Source organism: Carya illinoinensis, chromosome 10 (genome assembly GCF_018687715.1).
Source record: "Carya illinoinensis cultivar Pawnee chromosome 10, C.illinoinensisPawnee_v1, whole genome shotgun sequence".
Lineage (NCBI taxonomy): Eukaryota > Viridiplantae > Streptophyta > Magnoliopsida > Fagales > Juglandaceae > Carya > Carya illinoinensis.
The window spans coordinates 27,705,120-27,718,509 of NC_056761.1; the positions used below are offsets into that span (position 1 = coordinate 27,705,120).

A 13,390-nucleotide genomic window follows, 5' to 3' on the forward strand; every position below is an offset into this window, starting at 1 on the left:
GTAGCTACTTGAGCGGAAGGAGCTGCTATCGGCTCCAAGTCATGAATTCCAGCAACCTTCTTAGCCAAAGTCCTCTCAGTTGGCCATTGATAGTTGTTTAAGGCCATTTCTTCCAAAAGTGCAGTAGCACCTTCAGCTGTCTTCGACATCAAAGTTCCACCAGAAGCAGCATCAACTATAGTTCGAGTTTGCCCATTTAACCCATTATAGAACATCTGAACTTGCAACCAATCTGGCAATCCATGTTGTGGGCAACGTCGAACTAAGTCTTTATACCTCTCCCATGCTTCATAGAGTGACTCAAAATCATTTTGCTTGAACTGGCCAATCTCACTCCTGAGTTGGGCTGTTTTTGCAGGAGGAAAGAATTTAGCAAGAAACCTCTCAGCCATGTCCTGCCAACTAACAATGCTTCCCGGTTGTAGAGATTTTAGCCAACCTCTAGCCTTGTCCCTCAAAGAGAAAGGAAACAATCTCAGTCTAATGGTGTCTTCAGTAACACCATTGATCTTCACAGTGTCACAAATCTCCAAGAACATAGCCAAATGAATATTGGGATCATCCAGTGGTGATCCGCTGAATTGAGCCTGCTGCACCATGCTAATCAAAGCTGGTTTGAGCTCAAAGTTGTTGGCATTGATTGGCTGGCGCATTATGCTCGAGTAATTTCCATTCACAACTGGCCGTACATAGTCCTTCAAGGTGCGTGGTAGTACCTCACGATCTTCTTCAGCCATGGCTAGTATCTTATTTCTTCTTAGTGATCTAAGAGTTCTTTCAATCTCCAGATCAACAGGAATAATATCACGAGATCTAGCACGGCGCATCCAATGTCAAAAACACACCTGTAGAACAAATTAAAACAAAATTCTAAATTAAAACCAAGATTACTTTGTATCGATATTGACGAAAAGAATAAGAATAAAACAATCCCCGGCAACGGCGCCAAAAACTTGACTGGTGCAAAACTGCAAGTGCACAGTATCGTAGTTTTATAGTAAAGTAATAAGAAGAGTATCGTCCTCAGGGATTGGTACCTTACTCTTGCCAAATACCAAAATTATACTAATCTCAATTTTATCTAGAGGAATCGCTAAGGTTTTTGTAGTTACAATTAAAACTAGATCAACTCAAAGAGAAATAAGCAAAGAAAATAAAACTGACTTTCAAAGATCAAATTCAATAGGGAAGAAAACTTCTAGAAAATCGATTTCACCTAATTCTTCACTATGCTTTTCTCATCCAGCTAATTTAACTTAAACCTCTTTTGTCTATTAGCAATTCTCTAATTCATCCAAAAGCCTCTTTCGATAGTCAATTGGAATTTACTCTTGGTTATCAATTCACACAAGAATATGCAAATTCAATAATCAATAATGCAATGAGATCAATGATTTAATGACTACATAGGTTCATACAAGTCTTTCGATCTCTATACTTACCTATGCTGAAATATCCAAGATCTACCCTATGATTCTCTCTTTCGATAGCAAATCACAAGATTACTTATCATCTAATCAATGGCCATTTAATTAGAAGCAATAAATTCAGGATAAATCAGATAAACAAAGAGAGAATTGCATTAAATTAGCATAGACAATCAAGCATAGTTCGGAAATAGGTTACATCGGTTTCCTAGAATGAAGAAAATTTAGCTCATGCTAGAAATGGAATTCAACATAAACAAATTCACCATAATTGTTCTGAGAAGATGGGAAGAAGAAAATAAACACTGAAAAATCCTCCTTGCAGCCTCAACTCGTCGTCAAAAGCTCAGGGGAACGATTCAACGCTTTTCTCTCGTCCGTGCTCGTGTATGATTCCAACGTACGTGCAATAATTGGAATCCCGTCTCCAAAACAAATGAATTGAATCCTTCTAGCTGTGTTTTTCTGTCCCAAAGAGTGTTCTCCAGTCCAAAACTCGCGGCTCTAGAGTGAAAAATGGCTTTTATATGGTCCCACGGCGGAAAACCTAAAATCTGTCAAAATACGATGTTCGCTCGAGCGGGGTGTCGAGTGCGCGTCGAGCGTTCGACTCTGCCTGATTTCACTCGAGCGTCCTATCGAGCGCACATCGAGCGTTCGACTCTGCCTGATTTTGCTCGAGCGGCCAATGTTTCTGCTCGAGCGATCTTCATTTTTCAGCAACCCGCTCGAGCTCCCTGTCGAGCGGCAGTCGAGCGTTTGAATCTGCCTGAATTCGCTCGAGCGGCCAAAAGCCTTCGCTCGAGCGAACTTGTAAAATCTGCAATATGAAATTTTGCAAGTCATCATATGTAAAAGCAATATCTCCACCAATGTGTAAATCCCTTTCGGCATAAATTTCTATCGAGGCACATCTCCACCAACGAAATTCGCAATGACAACTTACCTTCCCACAGGACACCAAGGGGATAGATCATGCCTAAGTGCTGCTCTATCCTCATCGTGGAGGAGTGTGGGCTAGCCCTTGACTGCCAGACGACTTACCTTCCCCTTGAGAGTCGATAGGTGAGACTAGCCCCAATAGCAGCCTGACCTCCCACATAGAGGAGAGTGGGTCTGGCCCTTCGGCCCCCTGATCATTACCTTGTCCCCGTCACGACGAAGAGTGGATGACACCTCAGCTCTCTGACACTTACCTTCCCTGCGGGGTACCAAAGGGATGGGTGTAATGCCCATGACTGCTTGATCCCTCCCACGGTGAAATGCGAGCCTGTCTTCAACTGCCTTACAACTTACCTTTCTTGTGGACATTGAAAGGCGAAAGCAGGTCCAGTTAGGGACTGCTCGAATAGACTACTTCCCAATGAGGGTCAACAGTCGGGACTGGCCCTGCGACAGCCTGATCTCCCACACAAAGGAGGGTGAGTCTAGCCCTAAGGCCACCTGAACAACTTGCCAATAATAGACCTAGTTTGTTAAGCCACGATATTCAGAGAGAAGCCCAAAGCCAAATCCTAAGTATTAAGGAAGAGGTTAGACGTGAAGATTTAGCATAAGTGGGCTGGGTCATTAGCACGTGAAGGACGAGAAGATCTCGCATGAGTGGACTGGGTCATTAGTAGTTGACATGAAGATCTCGCATGCATTGACTAGGTCGCTAGTGGTAGAGAGTCTTACGTTGCTACGTTGGTTGATGTTTATTTTCTATTGTATGTTATTTCTATTAATTATGCTTTCTGTTATTTCATATGTTTGTGTTTTAGTTACTAGCCACTAGCAGTCTTAGCTTGTCTTTTATTTCAGCATTATGTATGTGGCTTTTGCTTATTTAAGCAGCCAGGAATTATCAATGAAAGACATTGAAAAGCAAGTTATCCAAATTGTGGTACATTCTCATCTGAAAGAATATTTTCTATAAGTGTTCTTAGTTAATCTGAAGCTGGACCTATCATTGACCTCAGAGCCAGGTTAATGGGAACCAACAAAGAACGCATTGAACATTTGGAGTTCAGGCTCAGTACAGTGCAGGAAGGGTGTTACATCAAATGGAACTTAGTATGACTGAAACATCACCATTTGGAGGAAACCCTTAATCGCCTCTTAAATGTTTTGCTCTCAAATCAAGAGTCCCTAAGCCATGGCAAATCACAATTGAGATAACCAGGATGGAGGCCGGCAGATCGTCTCCTCCAAAACGGCAAAGCTAGAATTTCCATGATTCTTAGAAGACGACCCAATGGAATGGTTCAATCATGTGAACCAGTTCTTCGAGTACCATGTTGTGAAATTTTGCAATTGCGCAAAATCGTATCAAGTAATATAATGATAAGAAAGATGTCGAACCCACGATGACTATTTACCTATTAACTATTAAAATTGTTTTAATTCTAAGTTTTTTGAAAATCAAGAAAAGTGATGGATTTTGAATTAGAAAATCAGCAATAAATTAAATTAAATCAACAACTGAAGAATTGACCAAACACTTGAAAAGAAGAAGATTTTACCCAAGAAGAAAATGCTAAGACATCCGACTCACCTAACCAATCCAATCCCAAATCCTAACCATACAATCAATCAATTGTCATCCTACTTGATGGCAAAATATTCTAACTTATCTAAGACCATTTCTCGAGTAGAATTAGAATTACTCAACATACGATAATCCAAGATATGTCTATGCAAATTTAAAAGTATTTGAGCACATTAAGATTAATAATATTTCACATAAAAACCACACAAATCACGTTGGCACATTCCTGTCTTTCGTTCAATTCATGGCATACATCTTACGAAGCTAAACTACATGCATCATCTCTTGGATTAACATGCACAACAAATCATTCAACTATTGGCCAAATAATTGAAGGCATTAAACTCAATGATGTATACTTAAAAGAAATGATAAAATTATGATTACAAAGAAATAAAATTTGGGATTGTCATGGAGAGGCTACATCGTAGCCTTAGCAATAGAAATTAGTTCATAATCTAATAAAAAAAACCATAATAATTCTGGAATTCATAATGAGAATTATAGAAAGAGAAAATTAAAGAGTTAAGAAGGAAACTCTATGTAGATCGAGAATCTCTATCGTTGATGAACTCCAATTCTGTAGATTTTTTACCTCCTGCTTGAAGTGCCGTTTACCCTTGAAGATATTCGTTTTTGGCTCTGGCTTAAACAAAAAAGTTGTAGGTTTTTCTCTTAGCTTTCTTTACCAAAATGACCCTTATTGGATTTGTCTAGAAAAAGTTATCATCCAAATACCGAAGGTTACTTCAAGAATTTCGAGAAATAAATGTTTCCTACTCTCTTGATGACTCCTTCAATTTCCATGACTCCTTCAATTTATTTATTCTTAAAAAATAAAAAAAATAAATGAAAACTCTAATAAATAAGAAAATTAAATACAAACTAGCATAAAATTAAGAATAAAATTATGACAAAACTTAAAGCGAAAGTAAGCACATCAAATACCCCCAAACTTAAGATTTGCTAGTCCTCGAGCAAAAAGAAAAGAGAAAAGAAAAATTAAAAAAGTAGAATAAGTTGATTTTTCACAATGACTGCCTCATGGATTGTATAAAGAAACTGTTTTAAGGAAATTTTAAACATTTAACAAAATCTTAGATTAATTCAAGAGCATGCTTAGGCTACAAGAAAACCTTTGAGTGTGTGTGTGAGTAACCAATCTCAACTTGCTACTCTATTAATCCGAATCAATTTATGCAAACTCGATTGAATTATGATTGATCTCTACAAGGATGAGATTCTCAAACTTCATATGCCTATTTTTCAAATCAACTCTCCACTAATGTAGTACAAACACACCATCAAAAATCAAAAGGTCTTAATAACAAGAGCTCTAAAAACTCAAAAGGTAAAGAAGAATCATGTAAATATGCATATTTAAGATGAGAAGGAAGAGGTTTAAGTTCTAAAAAAGGGGCCTCAATAATGGATGGCTTTTGTGGAGTAGTGCTTTCGCCCAATGTTATGTTTTTCGACTTCCCTTTAGGCAAGTAAGGTGGAGATGCTTCCAAATAGTGTGTACAATTACTTATCTTGGAATTCTCAGAATCGGACGTGCTGGATTGAACAAGACATGCCTCAAGTGATTCCTTAGGATATCTCTCTTCAACAATTTCTACCACAAGTTCATCAATCACATCTATGTTGATGCATGTATCGGTTGTTGACGAATATTTCATTGTCTCAAACACATTGAATGTAACTTGTTCATCTTCCACCCGTAGTATTAGTTTTTCTTGTTGCACATCTATGAGAGTTCTTCTCGTGACTAGGAACGGTCGACCAAGAATAAGTGGAGTTTCTCTATCTTCTTCTATATCTAAAAGAATAAAATCTGCATGGAAAATAAACTTGTCAACTTTAACAAGAACATCCTCTACTATGCCTCTTGGTCATTTTGTGATGCCCCCAACTCCAATGTACGGATACGTGGAAATCAAGACGTTGGGATGATGACAACACGGGTCACACATCACATCACCAAGTGTCAAGTGTGTATAAACAACACGTGTATAATAAAATTAACGCAGCGGGTAATAAAGTCTTTTAACTAAGTACCAGAATTTTGTTTAAATACAAATTCGCTTAAAATGCAAGTGCACCAAAATATTACAAGTTTAACATTATTTCAAATCCAAATTGCATAATATAAAAACCAGTAGAGATAATTTTTAATATAAAACAACTCCAAGTCAATACTCTGGCAAAGCCTCCTCCTCGGGCTTAGCCTCCTCCTTCTCAAATTCTGCATCAAAATCTACGGTATCAAAATGGTACCGCAGGTAAGTAATAATCCAAACGCTACAAGATAAAAATATATTATACTCAACAATATGCATGAAAGATGCCGAATGCACATGTCTCCAAAATCTACATTTTTTCCACGCACGCCAAAAGTTTCATTTGGCCCAAAATATTTCCTTTAACCAAACCTCGCCATTTTATCAGAAAATGGCCCAAAATCCAAGTCTCAAATCCATTTCCATTTTCATTAACCGAATGAACCATGACCTCCCCTAGGGGTCATTCCCACACCCTGGCTACCTTCGTCACACCATGGGTAACTACCATGCGTGTGACTTCGTAACGAGCCATGCCCAGTTCTGTGCCCAGCGCATACGTAGCCAAGCATCCTCTAGCCCCCGCCAGCAGAGGGGCCACATAGTCGGTACGAGAGCGTTACCATCCCGCTTGCTCCCGTTGTCGTCCAACAACAACCTAGGGGACGTCACTCAGTATATTACGCTCCCGAGTGACCAGAGGAGCTCCATTGAGATAATAACCCATCTCGACTTGGGGTCGTGATACACACGCACTCAAAAATCCATTTATACTGATAAAACTAATTTTTCTCAATTTAACACATACACATATATGCACCATGCAATGCACACCTCAAGACACAATTTATCCAACAAAACTCAAGAACAACAATAACTAAATAACTCCGTCCTCAAATTCATCTGACCCTCGACTCCTCGGACTCAATCCAGAATAACCAACTAGTCAATGAATTTATTATAAAAGTAATAATATATTTAAATCTAAAATAGAGTTTGAAAAATACTTACAACGCTATATAACAATTTTCGAAGGATCAACGAGCTAAAAAGAGCGAAGAGAAAGCAACGTAACAGTGTAAAAACACTGACTGTGGTTTGTAAAATACCCACTTTTGAATGGGGACAATCCAAGGCTTGAGATTAATAGGGAATGACTTAGAGGTGTTTATGAAGCTATTGGGAGTGAGGTTGGCCGTGGATGACGGCGAAAATGGCGGTGGAAGTGAAAAATGGCTAAAACAGAGTTGAGCTCGTGGGGGCTGCTCTGGCAACGGATCGGAGCCGGAAATGGGTGGGTTAGGACGGTAAGAGGTCAATGATGAAGTGGTGAAGAGATGGTGGCAGGAGGTGGAACGACGGTGGCGAAATGGGTGAAAAATCGTGCAGCTTGGACGAGCCCACGGCAGTTAACGGCGGCATGGAAGGGACTAGAATTTAGTGGGGAGGTGCGCCGGCCGGAGGGGAAGAGAAAGGACCAGGCGGTGTGCTACACGGCGGTAGTGGGGCGGCAGGTCTGGGCGAATGAAGAAACGGACGGAGGGAGGGGGAGGGGGTGCATCGTGCGGCTGGGGAGAAATAAGGAGGAAGAAAGAAAAAGAGAAAGGAAAAAGAATAAAGAGAAAAGAAAAAGGAAGGAAAAGAAATGAAATCCAATCCTCACATCTAGGGTCCAGATATTGATCAAACGAAAATAATTTTAAAAGCTATAAATTGAATAAAATAATTTAAACACCACATCTAGCTAAAATATAATAAATAACTAGTAAATACTAATAACAAAATTTTAAATCCAAAAACCAACTAAAATAAATTGAACAACAATTTAAACTCAAAACAATAATTAATATTAAGAAAGCTCTAAAAATTAATTTTCACAGCTAAATAAATCCAATTAAAATACGATAATTTAAAATAAAAGAACCAATATTTTAATTAAATTAAAATACTCCTTTAGTGAAAATACACGTAAAAATGGGATATCACACATTTGATGGATCGGTCCGCCAATTGAAGTGAAATGGTAGTGGCCTTGACCTATCCTATCCCCAATTGCTTGAAAATAGAAAAGGGTATCAAATTTATGCTAGTACCTAAATTACACAAGACTTTTTCAAAATAATTATTTCCAATGGTGCAAGGAATATTAAAATTCCCTGGATCTTTAGCTTTGGTGGCAACTTATTTTGCAAAATGGTAGTGCACTATTTGGTCAGCAGCAAGGTCTCATACTCTTATAATTTCCTCTTATTTGATAGAATCTCTTTCATGAACTTCACATAACTAGGCATTTGTTCCAAGGCATCTGCAAAAGGAATGTTAATATTTAATTTTTTGAAAACATCAAGCAACTTAGAAAATTTTTTATCTAGCTTATTTTTTCTGAAGTCGATGAGGAAAAGGTATAGGAGGAACATAATGAGAAGTAAGAGAAGAAGACTCTGGAGTATTTCTCGAGTTTTTCATTGTTGGGCTCGGAATAGGGGTGGGCGATGCGGCTCTCACAGTCATCTCCTCTTTTCCAAAATTTTTCTTTTTCTCTTCTTAATTAAGCTCTCTTCCACTTCTAAAAGTAATGGCCTTCACTTGTTCTTTCGGATTGTTTTCTGTGGTGCTTGGAAGTGATCATTGAGGCCTTTCAGACATAAATGTTGCCAATTGACCGAGCGTCATTTCAATTCTCTGCATAGTGTTCTCATTGTTCTTTAGAGCAATGTCACATCCTTGAAATTTACCATCCACCTTGGCCATAAATTGTGCCATTACCTCCTCCATATTCGGCTTCTTCTCTTGTTGTTGGTTCAAAAACTTGGTGGAGGCTTGACAATATGCAAGGAGTTGTTCCATGAGAAATTTAGATGGTTTCGCCATCCTGAATTGTAAGTGTTGGAATAAGGATTACTTTGTTGTTGGTAATTCGACTCAAAGTTTGCTTGCTCCAAACTATTGTTGGTGAATGGATTTCCCACTTAAAAATCTACTCCTATATGATTTCTTGCACAAAATTCACAAATTGCATTGGTAGTTTGAATGGAACTCACATTGACATTGTCTAATATCTTAGATAAAGCTATAAATTGAGTAGCTAAAGCAGATAAAGAATCAATTTCATGAACTCCCTGAATTCTTTTTGTTGTCACTCGATCCACAGGCCATTGATAATTGTTGGTTTCTATCTCCTCCACTAACTCATATGTGTCTTCTGGTGATTTCTTCATCAAAGTCTCTCCTGCTGCTACATTAATCATTGTATGTGTTGTAAGCTACAAACCATTGTAGAAGGTTTGCACTTGAATCCAAACAAGAAGTCCATGATGTGGGCACTTTCTAAGCAATTCTTTATACATCTCCCAACCTTCATAAAGCGACTCTATATCAAATTGGATAAAGTGGTGATATCATTTCGCATCTTCACAGTTTTGGCTGAGGAAAGAACTTTGCTAGAAACTTTTTAGCTAAATCGCCCCATGTAGTTATAGTTACCGGTGGAAGTGAGTTTAACCATGCCTTTGCCTTGTCTCAGAGGGAGAATGGAAAGAGTCACAATCTAATAGCATCATCAGAAACCCATTTATGTTTAAAAGTATCACATAACTCCAGAAAATTAGCTATGTGAGCAATTGGATCAAAATGTCGCATGCCATTGAATTGCATCGTTGAAGCCACCATTTGAAAAATAGCTGGCTTTATCTCAAAGTTATTGGCTTGAATGGTAGGCCGTCTAATGCTAGAAGTAGCTCCAGTGACCAAAGGGACAGCATAATCTCCCAAAATCCTATTTCCAAGTTGATGTTCCATTGTTTCATTCTTGGTTGTGAAATCCTCATTCCCTTTGTTCAAATGATGAAAGGTGTGTTCAATTTCAGGGTCAAAAGGTACTAAATCTAAGCTTTGAGTATGTCTCATGTACAACTCAGGAATCCTGAAAAGGAAAAAAAAAAATTAACAATTAGGACTTAGAAAATAAAATTCAAATGAACTTAGAACTAGTTGGTATCAAAAGTAATAGAAAATAAATAGTCCCCAGCAATGGCGGCAAAAACTTGGTGTGTAATTTTGCAAGGGCACAAAATCGTACCAAGTAATATAATGATAAGAAACATGTCGAATCCACATGAACTATTTACCTTAACAACCGAAGAATTGACCAAATACTTGAAAAGAAGAAGATTTTACCTAAGAAGAAAACACTAAGGTATCCGACTTACCTAACCAATCCAATCCCAAATCCTAACCATATAATCAATCAATTATCATCCTATTTGACAGTAAAATATTCTAACTTATCTTAGACTCCCTCTCGAGTAGAATTAGAATTACTCAATATACGATAACCCGCGATATGTCTATGCAAATTTAAAAGTATTTGAGTACATTAAGATTAATAATATTTCACATAAAAGCCGCACAAATCATGTTGGCACATTCCTGTCTTTCGTTCAACTCATGGCATACATCATACGAAGCTAAACTACATTCATAATTTCTCGAATCAACATGCACAACAAATCATTCAACTATTGGCCAAATAATTGAAGGAATTAAATTCAATGATGTATACTCAAAAGGAATGATAAAATTATGACCACAATGAAATAAGATTCGGGATTGTCATGGAGAGACTACATCGTAGCCTTAGTGATGTGAACCCCAATCAACTCGCTTTGAGACCCAACAAGAATATTGAAAAACAAACCCAAGAAAGCCAAACTCAAGTCTATGAATGGAGAATTTAGACCTGTTGAATAACCCGTCTCAAGAACCCGGATCACAAGGAGAAATACCACAAAGGTTGTGATTTACTTTTGATAAGTTTAGAAGTTCAATCAAGAACAAGAGGAATAAACTCAACTCACAATAAAAATTCAATATTGTCTTACCTTCTCAAATAAGGCTACAACTGGTTTAAATAAACCCTAAGTGAGCCGCTGGTACTGTAGCGTGAACAGTGCCACACTACGCTACAGTAACTTCTAAAACCCTAGTTCATATAAAATAATAACTTTCCAAATAAGTCATTAGCCAAAATACAAGGCCTTCCCAAAAACCCTAATTCATTATAAATAAGACATATGTGTGGACTGACATTCTCAAGCTCACTTATTCTAAACTAATAAAATAAGATCTTTTAATGAAATAAATAAGTCCAAGCTTTTCAATAACAATAGGCCCAAGTCGTCTCTTCTGTAGCGTATCATATAGATGAAAACTGAATCTCTCCTCTCAAGCCCATCTTGAATGTTGAGCTCTTGCTAAACACGTCTCAAGTGGATTTCACCCATCCTTGCATAAGTTTCCTTGATCTTTCCAGCTCTTGATCTTGTAATTGCCCCAACTGAAACTTGCAAATGATCTTTACAACTTTGTTCCTCTTGGGACCCATCACTTGGCAATAGAAATTAGTTCATAATCTAATCAAAACAAACCATAATAATTCTAAAATTCATAATGAGAATTATACAAAGATAAAATTAAAGAGTTAAGAAGGAAACTCTATGTAAATTGAGAATCTCTATCGTTGATGAATTCCAATTCTGCATATTTTTTACCTCCTACTTGAAGTGCCTTTTCCTCCTTGAAGATGTTTGTTTTCGGCTCTGGCTTGAACATGAAAGTTGTAAGGTTCTCTCTTGGCTTTCTTCAGACACTAAAATTACCCTTATTGGAGTTGTTAAAAAAAGTTATCCTCCAAATACCGAAGAGTACTTCAGAAAAGTTATCCACACAACGACGTACTGGTGGTCACCATGCAGGTTGCCAACTTCACAACCAGAAACTTATGACAACCTCCCATCAGGATGCAAGCTATCCCAACTAGGAGGGAGGAGGAAGGGCGCATTCCAAGAAGAAATGACGACTGGGGCCCTTCCCGTTTTCTCACATTTTTATTTTTTTATTTTTGTTTGCTTACTTTGTAAATATTAACTTGAGGTAGATTAATGCAAATGCTGGATTGATTTTAGGAAGCTTGCAAAACTACAAACAACTATGATTCTTAGTCAATCAAACAAGGCTCCCCTGAGGGAATGCCAAACCTCCCTCGAGGCCACGCACCTCGCGCAAGAAAGCTCCCTTGAGGGAATGTCGAACCTCACCTGAGGCCACGCATCTCGCTCTAGAAAGCTCTCCCGAGGGAATACACCCCTGAGGGAATGAACAAAGACTCCCTTAAGGGAAGGAATGAACCTCCCCTAAGGAAATACTCCTTGTGTCGGAAAGCTCCTCAAAAGGAATGCTCCCTGGAGAGGATGACGATCCTCTACTGCAGAAAGCTCCCGGGAGCGGGAAAGCTCCCACCAGGGAATGCTTCCCTAAGGGAATGTCGAACCTCCTTTGAGGAACCACTTCATGTGGGAAAGCTCTCCAGAGGGAATGAATGAAGGCCACCTTGAGAAACCACCTCATGTGGGAAAGCTCATCTGAGGGAATGAATGAAGACTCCCCTGAGGATCCCCTCACGCGGGAAGCTCCCCCGAGAGAATGAATGAAGGCTCCCCCAAGGAACCACCTCACAAGGGAAAGCTCATTTGAGGGAAAGAATGAAGGCTCCCCCCAGGATCCACCTCGCACGAGAAAGCTCCCCCTAGGGAATGCTCCCCTAAGGGAATGTCGGACCTTTCCCTAGGAACCACCTCTCACAGGAAAGCTCCTTTTGAGGGAATGAATGAAGGCTCTCCTGAGTATCTATCTACCTCGAGAAAGCTCCCCATAGGGAATGTCAAACCTCCCCTGAGGAACCACCTCGCATGGGAAATCTCCCTCGAGGGAATGAATAAAGGCTCTCCCAAGGATCCACCTCCAGTGGGAAAGCTCCCATGAGGGAATACTCCCTTGAGGGAATGAACGAAGAATCCCCTGAGGGAATGATGAACCTCTCTCGAGCAGTCACCTTAAGCAGAAAAGCTCCCCTGAGAGAATATCGAGCCTCCCCCAAGGCCACCCCACCACCCGGGAAAACTCCCTTGAGGGAATGAATGAAGACTTTCTTGAGGACCCACCTCGCATGGGAAAGCTCTCACGAGTGAATGAATGAAGGCTGCCTCGAGGATCCACCTCGCGTGGGAAAGCTCCCACAAGGGAATGCGCCCTTGAGGGAATAAATGAAGGCTCCCCTAAGGGAATGATGAACCTTCCCTAAGGAACCACCTAGTGTGGGAAAGTTCCCCTAAGAGAATGTTGAACCTCCCCTAAGGCCACATACTTCGTGCAGGAAATCTCTCATGAGGGAATGCTCCCCTGAGGGAATGACAAACCTCCCCCAAAGCCATGCACCTCTCGCGGGAAAGCTCCCCCGAGGGAAAGTTCCCCTGAGGGAATGATTCAAGGCTCCCCTGAGGGAAGGAGCGAACCTCCCTCGAGGAAATACTCCT

At 39.4% G+C, this 13,390-nt stretch overlaps 1 non-coding gene across 1 annotated transcript; it reads left to right on the plus strand.

The window, feature by feature from the left end:
* Positions 1 to 237: 237 nt before the first annotated feature.
* Positions 238 to 344, plus strand: LOC122280282. The gene has a single exon (XR_006229861.1). It is a non-coding gene; the product is annotated as a small nucleolar RNA R71 (small nucleolar RNA).
* Positions 345 to 13,390: the final 13,046 nt, after the last annotated feature.